This window comes from Protopterus annectens, chromosome 4.part1 (genome assembly GCF_019279795.1).
Source record: "Protopterus annectens isolate FY-2018-M chromosome 4.part1, PAN1.0, whole genome shotgun sequence".
NCBI classification, from domain to species: domain Eukaryota; kingdom Metazoa; phylum Chordata; order Ceratodontiformes; family Protopteridae; genus Protopterus; species Protopterus annectens.
Window position 1 is genome coordinate 661,648,976 of NC_056734.1, and position 15,000 is coordinate 661,663,975.

Below are 15,000 nucleotides of genomic sequence, written 5' to 3' on the forward strand. Positions count from 1 at the left end.
TTTAGATTAACTTTGATGAAAGTAACAACTGTGTAAATATGAATTATAAAAATTAATGTTTTAGATAACATGATATAATTACAAATGAAAATGTATGCTTGGAAAGGTCGAATGCTGTTTTGCATTGCAGTGATGACTATTTCTGCAGGAGGGGAACTTGATATGAACAAGAAATAGAGGAGGAAGGCTAGGAATTAATGAAGAGGCATATGATATGTAAATGTGATGGAAAGTAATTATACTGTATTTATTTTTTATTTATTTTACATTTGTTTACTGGGAAAGTGCGCCTGGGCACGGATTCTATTTTCAGTGGAGGCCCAGGGAGAAAAGCTCCACAAAGATTAGTACAGCAAGTACAGTACACAAGTTAATAAAGTACCGTGCAGAGTCAAAACTTTAAGGTTCAGTTTCAAGGCCAAGAAAGGAGCAAAAAGGAAATGTACTATAAGGAGCACAGTTGTTGTTGTTTGTCTTTCGGCTTTTCCTGATAAGGGGTTGCCACAGCGGAACTCCTGTCCGCTAATGATTGGCAGTAGATTTTTACGAAACACCGAGGTGCCAGCTCAACGCTCAACCTTCAGTGAAGGCACGCCCATTTACGCACGCATGTTTTTCGAATGCTACCCAACCGCGGGGAGGACATGCAGACTCCACACAGAAGGCACCCCCAAGCTCAGCCGAGAATCGAACGGGAGAACCTCTTGCTGTGAGGTAACAACGCTACCGCCGTACCACCACAGCATACTATAAGGAGCACGGTGTGTTACAATAAACAATACAGTTGAAAGGACATTTTGTTTGGTCATTTGGTTACTTTCATCAGTGGCTAATACAGTAAGCACACATTGATTAAGAGTATAGAAAGGAGTTGGTGCAAGCTTTCATAGAAGGTTAAAGTATGATATGATCTAATTAAGTGAAGCTACCCAGGGTCATAACAACTGCATAACCAAGAATTATGTAAATGGGACCAGAGGAGTTTTTTGAAATTAGTTTTCAGTGGTCCTAATATCTACGGGGATGGTATTCCATACTTTTGCAACAGAAATGGAAAGCAAGCAGTCCCCAGAGGTATTGCTACTTTTGTCTATGTCAACTGGTGCTTTACTGGTGGATCTTAATAGTCGTTTGTTAGAGTAAATATTAAGTAGACCTTGAAGAGCAGGAACTCTTTTATAATGTAGAATTTGGTGGGCTATTGTAAGTTGGCTATATGTGAGCAGGTTGGGTAATTCTAGCCAGGACAGTTGCTTGATTGCTATGCAGTGATGTGTCCTGAAGGGTGAGCAGTAGCAAACCTAGCTATTTTATTGCAGCAGGTGTTTAGTTTGTTAAAGTCAACTTTGTTTAAGTTGATGAGTATGGGTGAGGCATAGAGGGGTGCGGATAGTAGGTGGGTTCTTGCAATGGTGGCTTTACTGTCATTGGTGATATACTTTTTGCATCTGTATAGAGTTCCGAGTTTTTTATGGACTTTCTTTATTGTCTGTGCATTGTGCATATCGAATTTCATGTTGTGATCTATGATAACCCCTAGAAGATTAGTGTGTTGTACAGGTGTGGTAGGAGTGTTATTAGCTGAGAATATTGTGAATGGTGGTATGGGGTCTAAGGCTTTCATTAGCCATGTTTTATTGGCGTTAAGTATTAGTTGATAGCTGGCTAACCAGGTTTCAACAGTGATAAAGGACTTTTGTGCCCATTCCTGGAGTTGAGGGAGTGATGGGGCAAAACAGATTAGAGTGGAGTCATTGGCGTACTGGACTGATGCGCCAGGTAGCTTTGAGGAGTTGGTTGGTGAATATGTTGAAAAGAAAAGGTCCAAGAATGGATCCTTGGGGAACACCTAGGGTGGCAGGTGGGAGGGGAGATGAAGAATGTTGCCATTTTACTGCATGTTGGTAGTTGGTTATATAGTCTTGAAACCATGCTAGAGTGGAGTGACTGAGATTAAGATCGGAGAGGGGATAGGAGACCGTATCGAACTTTAAGAGATCTAAGAATATAGTGGGTACTAGGTTACTTTTGTTTTGATCGATGTTGGTTTACTGCGTAAGTAAAGCTAATAAAGGTTATGGTAGTACTGTGATTGGGACGGAATCCATGTTGGGTGTTCGTCAGCAGTTTATTAGTGAGGAGATGGTGCATTATTTGGGAATGTATACATTTTTTGAGGATTTTAAATTAGGGGATAGAATGGCAGTTGGATGATAATTAGATAGTTCCCGAGTTACCTTCTTTGTGGAGTGGTATTATATGCGAAATTTTCTACAGAGAAGGAATGCGTTCTTCTGATATAGAGAAATTAACGAGCATGGAGACTGGATAAGAGAAGGCTTTGGCTGCGATCTTTGGATATTTCTGTAGGCAATTTGTCCATTGCCAGGGTTGTGGGTTTAAACCTATTTAGATATTTATATATTTTGCTAGTTAGGACAGGCTATAAGGAGGAAGAGGTTTTGGTCTGCTGGTATGGAAGATAGGTTTAGATGTGAAATGGGAGAATTGTTATTGGTGAGGGCTAGGATGGATTTGGTAGTGTTCCTTGAATTGGGTGGCAGTGGTGGTGTCCATGTTAGGAGGTGGAGTCTTTAATTGTTGTAGGATTTTTTTAATGGCAGTCCAGAACTTTTGAGAGTTATTTTTGTGTTTGGTTTGAATGCCTATATAGTGGTTCCTTTCGTCTGTCCTAATTTTGTTTTTTGGCTTTGTTCCTTAGTTCCTGGTATGCTTGTCTATTAGTTTGAGTTTTATTTTGACACTACAAGTCCCATGCTTTATCTGTTTGTTTTAGCAATAGACTGGTATCTCTGGTCAGCCAGGGGGCATAGTTGGATTTAGTTCTGACAGTTCTGATAGGAGCAAGATGATTTAGAATGTTTAGGAAAGTGTTATTGTGAGAAATAGAGGGTAGTGAAAAAGGAAAAGGTAAAGGGTGTCTGGCAGCAAGTGAGGGGGTGGACTTCTATAGGAAAGCAGGCTTAAGACTGGAAAAGAAAAATGGGTAAAATTGTTAACACTGAATGTAAACAGTATTGTAAGTAGTGTTAGAAGGTTATCTGTATACTAATGGTGTGAAATCCTTATTAGATATTTTTACAGGCCATATAAATAATCCGTTTATTTTGCTTTTGGAAAGAAATAGTGTATGGCATTTTGGAAAATCATTCTGCTCCAGAAATGCTGTGTTTTTTAAGCATGAAGTTTGTATTACTAAATCATATATTTAATGCAGGGAGAGCACCAGTGCTGGACATTTATAAATAAGAATACTCCTATGAGAATTTTGTTACATGTGCGTATACAGAAATTAAGCAAAGAAGAATGATATTTGAGCAAATATGTCATTGATCTTGATAAATGTGGATTTAATAGTTCTATGTGATTTTAAACTTTAATATGAGGGGATTGAAAAATAAGGTGACAAATGATGTAGTTAAATTTAAAGAATCACTAAAGGTACCACAGCTACAAGTGAAGAGGAAATGTGATTATACATATGATAAAGCCACTGTAAGGACTTGAATTTACTTCATAATGTTTTCAGAGTCTTTTTTAGAGGGTTTAGGTGGCATTACAAGGGCTGGGTTCACTGATTTGTAATGCAGTTTGAGCAAAGGTAAGAAGCAAAGTTGTGTGGAGTGAACATAAAAACTATTCCTTTTTACAAAATTTGGATGGAGTGGTGAAATACTTTTAAGAAAGGTATAATGAGGTTTCTTTACATTTGGAAAAATAATTGCTAAGGTGCAGGAAATGGTATGTTTAGTGGAACAAGTAGGTGATGTGTATTTATTTAAGGAAAGGGAGTTATATGAGGAAAATAAGAAAATAATTGAATACTTGTCAAATATACAACAATTTTCAGTGAAAAAATAGTAAAAATCCAGCTTTTTAGGGATAGGGTGTCAAGAGGCAAGGTATGTTTTTAGAGTGAGTGGTATGAAAAGATGGATGTATTGTTAGAAAATATAGATTACAAGATTATGAAGATTATGCAGACAAGATTTGAGAAGGCTTTCCATAAAATTTGGATCAAGGGGATTTATCATTATTTTAATTATTATCATCTCTCTTTCCAGTCTGTTTTGTTAAGGAATTTTATAGTGGAGTTAGGGATCACTTGCTAAGTTGAGATTTTTCAAGTAACGGTGACTTCGCATGTGTCTTCCTTAATGTGGATATGGGATATTTTAGTGGGCACACAATCCAGGAGAATATGGGTTCCTCAGGAGTCGTGGTCTATGAGATGAATGCAGTTCCATCAATTCTAGTCTTTAAAGACTTTTGCCAAGGAGGTTTTTCCAAAGAGACAGTATGGCCAAAGTCTGATGCATCAGTAAACAAGGTGGAGGGGGACTCATTTTTACTCTTCATGCAGTGAGAGCATTAGTGGCTTAATGAGCAGCCCAGTCCAAGCGCTTACTGGTAATGATGTATTTTCTAAGGGAGGCAAGTTCAGTAAGGGCTAGATTAAGAATCTGCCTTCTTATGACTTATAAATGATCACTCTGCCAAAGTGTGGGCAGGAAAAATTTTCTCTATTAGGGCTTCCCTTTATGCAACCTCTTTGTCCAGTGTCAAGTGTCTCACGATGTTCATCGTGCATACAGCTGCAGTCATAACAGATGGGTTCTCCTGCCATCAGGCGGGTCCTCGGTCGGCCGAATTCCAAAGTCTAGGTCCGGCGTCGGTTGTTGTCGCTTCTTCCCTGACGTCAGTGAGACAGGGGTATAAAAGAACCAGCCGATGCCATTTTCTTCAGTCTTTCTTGCCACGCGGTGCCCGAAGCAGAAGCAGTTCGCAAGTGCCGGTTGGCCAGCTCCTGAAATTACATAAATTTTGCAACCGAAGTCTTCTTGAAAGCTAAGTACCCCGTTGGGGAAACTTTTCTTGCCTCAGACTGATGTCAGACAAAGTTAATAATTGTATTTCATGTGGGAAGCAAATACCGCATAAGGATTTTCATTCCCTCTGCATTCCTTGCTTAGGCCCAGACCACGACGTCTCGGTCTGTCGTTTTTGTGCTACATTCAACAAACGCACCATTAAGCGTCGGGCGGAGTTCGCCCAGCACTTTTTTGGCAAAAAATGTAACTACATTATGTCGTCGGATACTCCGACTCCAGTTTTGACTAAAAACACAAAGATAAGGACCGACACACGAGGTCCGCGGCCTCTACTGACACCACGCCAAAGCCAACTGCAAGTGGTCCGGTTCTCAGCAAGGCGCCTACACAGCCCCTGCCTACCGACGACACTTCATTGGAGGTGTCTACTGTGCCCGAGGTCGCAGGCTCCTCGGCCCACACCCCGACTACAGATACCGAAGCCACTCTAGGCGGTGAAACTCAGAATGTAGACAGGTCTGCCTCCTCTCAAGGTGTCTTCAGGCCTTCCTCTTCTTTTTCCATCAAGGCTTTCACTAAGTCTAAAGCAGCCATGCATTCTAAGAGACAAGCTACACAGGGCCCTTCTCCAGGCCCCATGCCTAAAAAACAGATGCTTAAAATGGCTGAGGATTTAATTACTCTTATCAGGGGTTCTCAACCCCCCCCTGGACAAAAGGCCCAGAGTGGAGGAAGAATCCCCCTCTTCGGACCAGGCCTCCATTATTTCAGAGCACTCTGATGAACAAGAACATTCATAATCCCCTTTTGAAGATTCTGATGCAGAGGAGTCCATTCCCTCTGTCTCCCCCCCTGAGGATTACTCTTTTGGGGAAACCTTGCATACCTTGAGGGAACAGTTCCACTGGGAAGGCCAAGAGTACTCGGACTCCAAGAAAAGGCTTAGGGATTTTCTCTTGCTCCCTCAGCACAGGCCTCTGGCTATACCTCCTGTCTTAGACATACTAGATGATGTGTATTCGGAGGCCTGCCTTAACCCAGACTCTTTACCTCCACCCCCAGTCAAGCCTGACAGGTACTACCGGGTTCCTGACTCACACCAATTCTTATACAAAAGCCATGCGGCTGACCCAGAAACTATTTCACAGGGCCCCAAGGGAATTAAGGCCTCCACTGCTAAAAATCCATTACCTTCAGAGAGAGATTCCAGAGCTTTAGAAAGGTGGGGAAAAAAGGTATACACCTTGGCCACCTTAACCATGAGGGCATTAAACTGCCAGTTCCATATGTTAAAGTACCAACAGTTTCTGTTATCACAGTTGAGAAGCAAAATGTCACAACCTGAACAACCAGACTTGAAGGAGTTGCAGGATTTGATGCATAGCGCAGAACAAGTGGGTAAACATACCTTGCAATGTGGTTTTGATGCTCTAGAGGCCTCATGTAGAGCTGCTGTTACAGGATCAGTCATAAGTGGACATGCCTGGCTCAAGGAGCAAACCTTACCAGATCATGTCAAAGCTAAACTACTAGATGCTCCTCTACAAAAAGATGTATTATTTGGTGTTAAAGCTGAGGAGGTATTAAAGAAAATGGAGGAAAAGGCTAAATCAATGCAAACAGTGAAAGATTTTCTACAGGTACAACCTCCACGTTTCAGTAGAAATTGGCCTTCCAAAAATTGGTCCTTTCCAGCCACGGACAGACCCCAAAGAGGTAGATACAGGCGCCCGAGGGGCAGAGGGCAATCTCAAGGATCGTTTAGAGGCAGGCAATGAAAAGCTACTACACAAAGAGGTGGTGAGGATAGCTCACAGACATTCAGAAAGCAAACCCAATGACTTTCCCCTTTGCATGCCAAGCAAGGCTCAAATGGCAGCACCCTTAGGCGGAAAACTGGCATTATTTTCGAAAAATTGGCATATTGTCACAAAAGACAAATGGATCCTGGACATTATAAACAGAGGCTACAGATTCCATTTTCACACCCTTCCACAAAAGAGAGGCATGCCAAACCTGCCACACAATCAAAGGGCAGAGGCACAAAGACAAATTTCAGATCTCATGGACATGAAAGCTATTCAAGAGGTACCTACTCAAGAACAAGATCAAGGTTTTTATTCCAGACTTTTCCTGGTACCAAGGAAGGGAAAAGATTGGAGACCTATTTTGGACCTATCCATCCTAAACACATTTTTATTTGTGCCAAAATTCAAGATGCTCACGCTACAGCAACTTCTTCCCATGCTGGGCAAGGAGTCTTGGCTGGTAACATTGGACCTCAAGGAGGCATACCTGCATGTCCCAATCAGACAAAATTGCAGAAGATACCTCATATTTCTTGCAGGTTCAACCCATTATCAATTCTCTGCATTGCCCTTTGGCTTATCTACTGCGCCCAGAGTATTCACGAAATGCCTGTCATCAGTAATTGCCTACTGCAGACTTCAAGGGATACAAATATACCCATATTTGGACGACTGCCTGATCCAAGCGGACAGCAAGCACATACTTCTGAAACATCTGGCTTTTGTAATAATGTTGTTGAATTCTCTGAGGTACACAGTCAACAAAAAGAAATCAAGGCTAATACCCTCTCAAAAAATAATTTTCCTGGGTGCCAACTTGGACACAAACATCCAGATGGCCTACCTCACGCCAGAGAAACAGGGGCAACTAACTCAATACTTCAGAAAACTATCAAATTTCACCAGGCTGACTGCAAGGAAAATCCTGTAGGCTCTGGGATTCATGGCATCTTGCATCCTACTAATCCCATGTGCAAAGCTGCATATGAGGAAACTTCAATGGTACCTGAAAAACCTATGGTCTCAACACAGCCACAGTTTGGAAACAATAATACCACTGATTCCATGTCTTCAAAAGGAATTTCTGTGGTGGGCTCAAGCATGCCAAAGAAACACAGGTCTCCCATTCTGCAAGCCTCAAGCAAATCAAGTCATCACAACAGACGCCTCGGACTATGCCTGGGGGCACACATGACAGATCGGTGCATTCAGGGCAAATGGTCCCAAAAAGAAAAGCACCTACACATCAATCAAAAGGAAATGCTAGCAGTAATAAATGCTATTATAGCTTTCAAAGACCTTCTGCATCCAGGTCAACTATTGATAAGGACAGACAACACCACAGTAATTTGGTACATAAACAAATGGGGAGGAACCCATTCATACCCCCTATGCAGGCTGGCCATGTCACTTTGGAACATAGCTCTGGCATTACAAATCGAACTTCAAGCACAGTACTTGCCAGGCAAGGAAAACACACTGGCAGACAACCTAAGCAGAAATATGACAGACCCACAGACCCACACGAATGGAAGTTGCACCCGCAAGTTTTTACAGAAATAATTCAAGCATGGGGAAGGCCAGATATAGATCTCTCTGCCTCCCACAAAAATCACCAATTGACAGAATTCTGCTCAAGGACATTTCATCCACAGGCCTGGAGAGTGGACGCTCTCTCTTTCAGTTGGACAACAATGACAGTTTATGCCTTTCCACCTCTTCCTCTGCTGCCCAAAGTTCAATTAAAAACCAAAGCAGACAGACCAAAGATGATTCTCATTGCTCCAGACTGGCCAAGACAGCACTGGTACCCACTACTGAGGAGCCTGACGCATTCCCCACCATGGGCCCTACCTCTAATGCCTCTTCTGACTCAGCACAGCTTCAAAACTCTTCACAGTCAGCTGAAAACACTCAATCTGGCCGCATGGAAGATTCCTTAACTTCACAACAGACCCTACTCTCCAAGGAGGTGCAGGATGTCATTTTGGAGGCCAGAAGGCCTTCTACTAGGTAAGCTTACTCTTCAAAATGGAAGCGATTTTGTGCCTGGAATGAGAAAAAGGGCCAGAATCCTGGAATACTGAATTTACCTCAAATATTACAGTATCTAGCTGAGCTGCTAAGCAGTGGACTTTCATTCTCCTCCATCAAAATCCATGCCTCAGCCATTTCTGCAGAATACAACACTGATCCTCCTTTATTCTCTCATCCCCTCTTAAGACAGTTCCTCAGAGGGGCTAAGAATATAAAACCCCCAAGGAAACAACCAATACCTGCTTGGGACCTCAATTTCATTCTAGAAAAGCTGACCTTGCCTCCTTTTGAGCCAGCTGCCTCAACAGATTTGCAATATTTGTCCTGGAAAACAGCCTTCCTTCTGGCTATCACCTCAGCTTGCAGGGCATCGGAACTACAAGCCCTCATTTCTGTGCAGCCTTTCATCATTTTCCATCAGGACAGAGTTTCCTTACGAACCAATCCATCCTTTATGCCAAAGGTGGTATCCAGGATAGCTTTGAATCAGGCTATTCACTTACCTACCTTTTACCCTAATCCTCAAAACAAAGGGGAGAGACTACTACATTCCTTGGACATCCACAGACAGCTACGTTATTATTTGGACAGAACAAAGCCTTTCAGAAAATCAGAACAACTCTTTGTGTCCTATGCTATAGGAGCTCAAGGGAAGCCAATTTCCAAACAATCTCAAAATGGATAGCCCACTGCATACGCTTTTGTTACTCTTTTCATGGTAAGACTGTGCCTGCAGGCATCAGATCTCACTCCACAAGGGCCACAGCTACCTCTGCAGCTTTCCTCAGAGGAGTTCCTACCAAAGATATTTTGGAAGCAGCCACTTGGAATTCTGTGCATACCTTCTCCAAGCACTACCACCTACCATTATACTCCAAAACTAGAGCAGGCTTTGCCACTGCAGTCTTGCAGGGAATCCTGGCTCCTCCTAGTTCCACCTAGTGCCTACCACCCCTTTTTTAGCTTTGGGATTCTACACATCTGTTATGACTGCAGCTGTATGCAGGATGAACATAGTACAGTTTTGTACCTACCATAAATGTAGATGTTCGAGTGCTAATACAGCTGCAGTCCAGGTTTCCCTCCCTCCTTCCCCTCTTGGGACAGGCCTATTGGCTAACACCTCCTCATACAACTTTATTGGGGTATTCATTTATGGTGTATTTGCTTGCAACTACTGTTTTTTGATTATATTGCACTGCATTATTACATAAATTTATGTATTGCCTTCCTTCTGGGGGCACCTGACATCTGGGGCAAGAAAGACTGAAGAAAATGGCGTCAGCTGGTTCTTTTATACCCCTGTCGCACTGACATCAGGGAAGAAGTGACGACAACCGACGCTGGACCTAGACTTTGGAATTCGGCCGACCGAGGACCCGCCTGATGGCAGGAGAACCCATCTGTTATGGCTGCAGTTGTATTGGCACTCGAACATCTACATTTATGGTAGGTACAAAACTGTACTTTCTTTTCCATGATTCTACACCCCCACTCACCCTGAAGTCAGGTAGAGGATGGTATACATTGCATTACTTTGCATTTGCTTGACAGCAGGAGACCGTGTATGTGTAGTCTGCCCTTTTAAGTGCATTTGGCATTCTCTTTCCTTTTCACCTGTTCTATGCCCTTTTGAATGCCTGTGTGGATTGTCTTTTTCAGTGTTCCATTCCATGCATTTGTTTCCCTCTCTTTGAAAAAAAATACTTCTGGGGATAGAGGGAGTAGGTATCCACTGTAATCTGCTGCCAGTGCGTCCTCTTCCCCCACTGTCTTTGTTCAGAATCCCTGATATAATCATGTGCCCAGGTACCAGTGCCTCTCCTATCCATCTTTTCTGGACTCTGGTACAAAGAGCTGTTGCTAGTCTGTCCTCTTGGCGTATTCCTTCCCCTCCATCACACGATAGCTTTCCTCTGGATTCTTCTAGACTCTTGATGTCTTTTTCCATATATAGTTTCCAGAACTGTATGTAGTACTCAAGGTGTTGCCTGATCAAGGCCATATAGAATTGAAGCATTACATCTGTGTTCCTGAAGTCTTTTCCCTGAGGATATACCCCAGCATTTGGTTTGCTGTTTTCTCCATTATCCATTTCTAGCGGTCCAGTCCATCTGTTGTCAACACCCTCATATCCTTTTCCTATTCTTCTGCAGTCCATGCCCTTCCCCAAAAGCTAATTCATCTCACCAGGGTTTTTGTGGCCTAAGTGCCATACTTTACATTTGTTTATATTGCACCTCAGCTGCCTTCTTTCTGCCCACTTGTTCAGTCTTTCTGAATCCTTTGCTAGACTCTTTTCCCTTTCTTTCTCCACTGTATTACCTATCTTTGTTGATCCTGTTCTGTACTCCCTCGTATGTGTCTTAGACCTTGTTTGATTTAAAAATTTGATAAGAAATTGTGAGCTTCCTCTCTCTCTGTCTCCCAGCATCTTTTGACCACCTTCCTTGAGCTGCTGGTTGCCACCTCAGCTTTCCCCTCTGACTTATCATTGGTACCTTCATGCATCAAAACATGCATCCATCCTTCCCCCTTGATGATTACTTTGGTCAGCTTCTCTCACGTTTTACTTTGTTTTACTCTTGTTTAAACCCAGAGCAGTTTCACTGATATCTGGATGTCCTTCAAGAATGCAACTGCAGTCCCTACATTTGGGTTGTCCTGCCTCAGGCAGCCCTTCGGTCGGCCGGATTCCAAAGTCTGGGTCCGGCGTCGGCTGATGTCGCCTCCTCCCCGACGTCAGAGCGGCTGGGGTATAAAAGCATCAGCCGACACCATCTTCTTCAGTCTTTCTTGCCACGCGGTGCCCGAAGCAGAAGCAGTTCGCAAGTGCCGGTCGGCCAGCTCCTGTGTTTTCAGTAACCGAAGTCATCAAAAAGCTAAGTACCCCATTGGGGAACCTTTTCTTGCCTCAGCCGATGTCAGATAAAACTGCAAAAGTTAATAACTGTTTGTCTTGTGGTAAACAAATACCTCATAAGGACTTCCATTCTTACTGCCTTCCCTGCCTTGGCCCAGACCACGACGTCTCGGCCTGTGCTTGCTTCAATAAGCGCACCCTCAGGCGCCGGGCAGAATTCGCTGAAGACTTTTTTTGGCGAAAAGTACTCCTATATCATGCTGTCGGAACAACCGACAACACATATTTCCAAAAAACGGAAGGACCGGGACCGACACTCTAGGCCCGCGACTTCCACCGACACCATGCCAAAACCTACCGCGAGTGCATCGGTCACTTCAGAGGCGGTAATTCCACCACTCCAGACCGACGACACCGCTTTACCGTTTTCTTCGGCCCCAGAGCCTACCCCGGTGCCGGTTGTTGATTTTCCCCCAGAAGCCGAAGCCCAAGATTTGCCTGAGACCATACCGGTGGACAAAGTTACTCCAGCACGTGGGGCAGCTAGGCCTCTGGTGTCTATGTCCATCAAGGCCTACACACGTGCTAAGGCTGCCAGCCAGGCTAAGTCTCACCCTCCTAAATCTTTTTCTCACGGTCCCACTTCTGATAAACAGATCATGACTTTAGCTGCAGATCTAATTTCCCTAATCAGAGGCTCCCAGGCTCATCCTGACCGAGGTTCTCAGCCGCCTTCAGACAAAAGGCCTAGGGTAGAGCAGACAGATACCCTTTCCTCAGATGAAGCCTCTGGTGACTCAGACCATTCAGACTCCCAGCAAGAGTCTTTCCAGGCCTATGAGGATTCTGATGCTGAGGAATCTATTCCTTCTGCCTCTCCTCCTGAGGATATTTCTTTCGAGGAAATTCTCCACTCCATGAGAGAGCATTTTCAGTGGCAGGGCCAGGAATTCTCCGACTCCAGGAAACAGCTTCGTACTTTCCTTAAGCTACCCCAACACAGGCCTCTAGCTATCCCACCAGTGTTAGATGTATTGGATGATGTGTACTTAGATTCGAGTGCTTCTCCTGATTCTCTCCCTCCTGCTCCTGTCAAGCCAGACAGATACTACAGGGTTCCTGAAACTCATAAACATCTCTTTAAGGCCCATTCTGTTGATCTAGAAACTATTTCCCAGGGGCCCAAAGGAGTGGCCACTGCCATAGCCAAAACTCCTTTGCCCGCAGACAGGGAATCTAGGTCCCTAGAGAGGTGGGGCAAAAAAGTTTATACCTCAACCACCCTTGCCATGAGGGCCCTTAATTGCCTTTTTCATATGTTTCAGTATCAGGGTTTCTTGATGGATGATTTGCAGAAAAAGTTAGACTCTCCTGAGCCTTTAGATAGAAAGGCCTTGCAGGATTTGGTTCATAATACACAGCAGGTTAGCAATCATTTTCTACAGTGTGGTTATGATGCATTGGAAGCTTCATGTAGGGCAGCTATGACATGGCCGTCATACGTAGACATGCTTGGTTAAAAGAACAGGCATTGCCAGATCATGTTAAAGTTAAGCTTCTAGATGCACCTCTGGAAAAACACAAGCTATTTGGTGCTAATGCTCAGGATGTGTTGAAATCAATTGAGGAAAAGGCAAAATCCGTCCAAACAGTCAAAGATTTTCTCCAGGTTCAGCCACCAAGGTTCAGCAGGAATTGGCCTTCGAAGAATTGGTCCTTTCCAGACACTGACAAGTTCCAAAGGGGAAAAAACAGACGTGCCCGAGGTAGAGGGCAATACCGAGGCTCCTACAGGGGACGCCAATGGCAACCGACTAATCAGAGAAGTGGCGCAGGAACTTCTACTGCTCCACCGGGACAATCACAATGACTTGACTTTGACACTGCCGACCAAGGCTCAAAGAGAAGCACCTTTAGGCGGAAAATTATCCTTATTTTCAAAAAACTGGCACGTTTTAACAAAGGACAAATGGATTCTGAACATAATAGACCAAGGTTACAGGTTCCACTTCCATACTTTACCAACAAGACAAGGCATGCCAAACCTGCCACAAAATCAAAGGGCAGAGGCACTCATACAAGTTTCAAAACTGCTACATATCAAAGCAATAGAAAAGGTACCTCCTCAGGAACAAGGCCCAGGGATTCTACTCAAGACTGTTCCTTGTTCCAAGAAAAGAAAAGAAAAGCAATGGAGACCTATACTGGACTTGTCCGCTCTAAACACTTTTCTCATTGTGCCAAAATTCAAAATGCTGACACTACAGCAACTTCTTCCCATGCTGGGCAAGGGGTCTTGGCTGGTTACTCTGGACCTCAAGGAGGCATACCTGCATGTCCCAATCAGACACAGTTGCAGAAGATACCTCAGATTTCTTGCAGGGTCAGAGCATTATCAATTCTCAGCATTGCCATTTGGCTTATCTACTGCGCCCAGAGTATTCACGATATGCCTGGCATCAGTAGTTGCACACTGCAGACTCCAGGGGATACAAATATACCCTTACCTGGACGACTGCCTTGTACAAGCGGACAGCAAGCAAGCCTTGACAAACAACTTGAATTATGTCATTCACTTACTACAGACTTTGGGATACACAGTCAACATTCAAAAATCAAGACTACTGCCATCCCAACAAATAATTTTTCTAGGAGCCAAACTGGACACGAAATCACAAATGGCTTTCCTCACAGAAGAGAAACGAGGACAATTACCAGATTACTTCAAAAGCCTAGCAAAGCTCACCCAGATGACTGCAAGGAAAATCCTGCAGGCCCTGGGTTTCATGGCATCTTGTATTCTACTGGTTCCACTGGCAAGACTACACATGAGAAAACTACAATGGTACCTAAAAAGTTTATGGTCTCAACACAGCCACAACTTAGAAGCAATTATCCCACTCATTCCATGTCTACAAAAGGAATTTTTGTGGTGGGCTCAAGCAAGCCAGCTAAACAAAGGCATGTCCTTCAACAAACCTCAAACAAGCCAAACCATTACAACAGATGCCTCGAATCATGGATGGGGGGGCGCACATGGAGGGGAGATGCATTCAAGGGCAATGGGCACCCCGGGAAATGCATCTACACATCAATCAAAAAGAGATGTTAGCAGTAATTCATGCAATCGAAGCCTTCGGAAAATTTCTTCAGCAAGGTCATCTGCTAATAAAGACAGACAATACCACTGTTATGTGGTACATAAACAAACAGGGAGGTACTCATTCTTACCCCCTCTGCAGACTAACAATGACTCTTTGGGAAAAGGCCCTGAAACTGAACATACAGTTGCAATCCCAGTTTGTTCCAGGCAAGGACAATGTTCTGGCGGACAGTCTAAGCAGAAACATCTTGGACCCACACGAATGGATGTTGCATCTGGACATTTTTTCACAAATAACTCAGGCATGGGGGAGGCCGGACATAGATCTCTTTGCCT

General features: G+C 43.7%; 1 protein-coding gene across 1 annotated transcript in view; it reads left to right on the plus strand.

Annotated features, from left to right (window-relative positions):
• Positions 1-15,000, plus strand: part of ERN1 (endoplasmic reticulum to nucleus signaling 1) — a 1,214,209-nt gene that overhangs the window by 75,490 nt on the left and 1,123,719 nt on the right. The window lies entirely within an intron of this gene.